This window comes from Neophocaena asiaeorientalis, unplaced genomic scaffold (assembly GCF_003031525.2).
Source record: "Neophocaena asiaeorientalis asiaeorientalis breed wild unplaced genomic scaffold, Neophocaena_asiaeorientalis_V1.1 scaffold275, whole genome shotgun sequence".
NCBI classification, from domain to species: Eukaryota; Metazoa; Chordata; class Mammalia; order Artiodactyla; family Phocoenidae; genus Neophocaena; species Neophocaena asiaeorientalis.
Genome location: NW_020173679.1, coordinates 299,026 through 302,522, shown reverse-complemented (window position 1 = coordinate 302,522; position 3,497 = coordinate 299,026).

Below are 3,497 nucleotides of genomic sequence, written 5' to 3'. Positions count from 1 at the left end.
CTCATACTGACCCTTCTTCATTTCCCCACCCCCTTCAGTACCCTGACCATGGCAGGGCAGACACTGAGGCTCAATATTAACTTGTTGAATGAACACATGAATGAATGAGCCAGATGGAAGAGCCATCATGGGATAGGAAACCAAGTGGGTGGAGAAGTGTTCCTTCTGCCAGGCTTCTGCCTGGAGAAGCTGAAGGAGAGCTATCCTCAGACGCCCTGCTCAGATGGATGGCTATTCTTGGGGAGAAAAACAGCAGCTCAAGAGATGAGGCCAGTGGAAGAAACTGAAGCCTCCGTCCCCGGGGTCTGCTCTGAGCTCCAAATCCCCAGGACTGGGCCTTCTCACTCTCTGGTCTAGCCCAGCCCCAGAAAAGGGCTGCCACTCACAGTACAGAGCAGCTCCTGGCAGAGACCAACCACCTCCAGGTGCGCTGTCTGGGCAGCGGGAGGACCATCCAGACAGATGCCATCTCTAATTTAACACACAGGCGATCAGACCCGGGCTTGAGCATCAGCTAGACCTGACTGCCCTTCCCAGAGCTGCCACCTGATGGCTTTATAACTTGGAGCAGGTTTCTGAAGGCTTTTAGAGCCTTGATTTTCCATCTGTGAAAACAGGGGTGGGTGAGCCTAGATTTTACACGGTTGTTGGGACTTGGAAAGCTTTGCACTTGGATAATTTCTTTAGCACAGTGCCCGACGCACATAATAGTTGTAGCTGCTGCTATTAGGTTGATTATTATCATTTTACCTGGAGCTCCCCTTACTGACAGCTCTGGGACGAGGAGATCAGGTGCCTGGTCCCTGAGACACTAAATACGCTGCTTGTTCATGCCGTGGGGTGGCATCATCTCTAAATCACGGTAGAAGATTCAGCTTCAGCTTGTCTTATTTTCATCTCCAGTTGTTCAACCGACATAAGCCTGATCGCCTTAACACTAGATTAGATCTAATATCCTAAGCTTTTGTGTCTCCTTTTCGCCTTAGCACCCAGCGCAATGCCAGGCAAACGGTAAGCACTTCAGAGGTAAATGAATGAATGAACGAATGAATGAATGAATGTTTAGCTGCTGCCGGCAGCAATGTTGACACATAGTCTTCCCAGCTAAGGTCTTCAGAAAGCTGAGATGCCAGTCCTTTGTGAGTGATGGATCAGCCTCCCTCCAGTCCCTGTCTGCCCTTAGCTACAGGCTCTGGAGAAGAGGAAGGGGCTGCTGGCTTAAGGACCAGTAAAGAACAGCCGAAAAGGATCGCGGGGTTGACACGCAGATCTGTCGAGTCTCTGAGCCAAAGCTGTCCTGTCTCTCCCTTTGCTCGACTGCCTCCTGTCCATAAAGCACATATGGGTTTGTCAGCTGCTCCAGAATAACTGAGCCTCCTCATCACTCAACTTGAGAGGGAAAGAGGATGGGCAGGTGAGGCATTAAGGGGGAAGGTGGAGTTCAAGCCATCATAAAGGAGACCTCAGCCGGGAAGATTGGGCCAGTACTGTGGCATGCTGGGAACCCTTGACAAAGGCTAAAGGACTTGGAAAGCTCAGGTGGATCTTGTTTTTGTCTGCCCAGCATTCATCCATCTCCCCTTTATGGTAGAGACTGCCTCCCCATTCTCCCCTGCACTGAGACGTGGTCATGTGACTGAGTTCTGGTCAATACAATCGATGAGTGTCACTCCCAGGGCCTGGACCAAACAAAATGTAACCTTTGCTTTATTCTCCTGCTAGCCGGCTGGATGTCATCACCCAGGGTGTCCTTGGAAGCTATATGGTGAAGATGACAGAGCCTCCACCAGCCTGGGTCCCTGAATGGATATGGGAAGTAGAGCCCCAGCCCTGCTAACGATGGGAGCAAGAAATGAAATTGTACTGTGTTAGCCACTGACATGTTGGGGGGTTTATTGCAGCACGTAGCTTACCTTGACTAACACACTCTTCTTGAGACCCACTGCCCTGATGCTCCTGGTGAAACCATCATTCTCTGCTCTTGGTCCCTGGGCTTTGGGCAGAGCTGACTTCACACACGTGGGCTCCAGAGGAGAACGTGTGATCCAGGCCTGACCAATCAGAATATCCTGTATCCTTAGCCCCAGAGACTGGTTCTGGAACGGGCATGTGACATGGTCAGAGCCAGTGGAACTTAGTTCTGGGACTTTTGTTGAAACTCTTGGGGAGAGAGATGCTCACTTTCTGCTGGGGTTGCTGAGAGGTGGGGAGTATGTCGTGTTGGTGTTGCTGGCAGCTATCTTGCCACCATGAGGAGAGAGGCCAGCAGGGAAAAGCAGAGCAGGCCACAAGCCCCGAAGCATCACTTGAGCCCCTGGATCTCACTGGACCTGCCCAGGTCTGCCCCCGGAGTTTTCAGCGCCTTGAGACAATAAGCTGTACTTTTTGCTTAAGCCAGTGTGAGTTGGGCCTTCTGTCGCTTACATCTAAGAGAGCCCTGGCCCTGCCATCTCTGTTATCATCAGGTTCCCAGCTCTGGAAAAGGGGGATTGTTGAAAAGCTTCAGGGTCTGCCAGGGTTGCCTGATTTGGGGACATCCAGGCAGCTCATGGGATCCAAAAGCCCCCAGGTCCTGTCCCTCTCCGAGGTCACCCGGTCTTCCACCCGGGCTGCCCCTCACACACCTTCCCAGTTTTCCCTCTATGGATGGAGCTCACAGTGCCCATCCCTCCCTGCCTTCCAGCAGCACGTGGCTCTGACCCTGACTCCACATGCCTCTTCACTCAGTTTCTGGCCGTCGTTCAAATGCTAGAGCACAAGGCTGATCAGTGCAGCCCAGGCTCTAGGTGATCACCCCAGATCATGAACCCACCCTGATCCACTCCCCCGCAGCTGGGGAGTCGGCTCATCAGATGTAAATGTGGCCACTAAGCCAATCTCCCAGGACGCCTTCAGTGTGGAGGGGGCACCTGTGATGATGGATCGGGATCTGAGCAGGCTGCTCTCAAGAGTCAAAGACCCAGAACCGCCTGTTATTCATTCTGGGACATGGACAAGTCACCTAACTGCTCTGCATCCCCATTTCTTCTGTAGTATGGAGGCAATACTCCTAGGTATTTCTGCCTCAGAGGATTCTTGTAAAGGGCCATTCAAGTGGGATGCAACACGAGAGGCTTTGAAAAGCATCAAGCACCGTATGTGGGGCAGGGTGCTTCCTTACCGACAAGAAAGTCGGAGTGAGGCCGCTCCACAACATCCAGGCTGAAGGGTTCCTATTTGGGGGGAGGAGCCCAGGCAAAGGAAATGAACACAGACCGCAGCAAGGGAGGTTTAAAATAGACATCTGCAGGGATTCCCTGGAGGGGAGAGTTATATGACCAGGAAGCAGCTCAAACAATAAGCTCCCCACACACACGCCTCCCAGGGTAGGCTGGAGGGACGGCTGGTTTCATCCGTCTGCAGTCAGAGCGATGGCCAGGGAGGGCCCGGAAGACCCTTGCAGCCCAAGCTGCCTCTGAAGTCCTAAAGCAGGAGCCGGAAGCAGCAGGCTGGAGCAT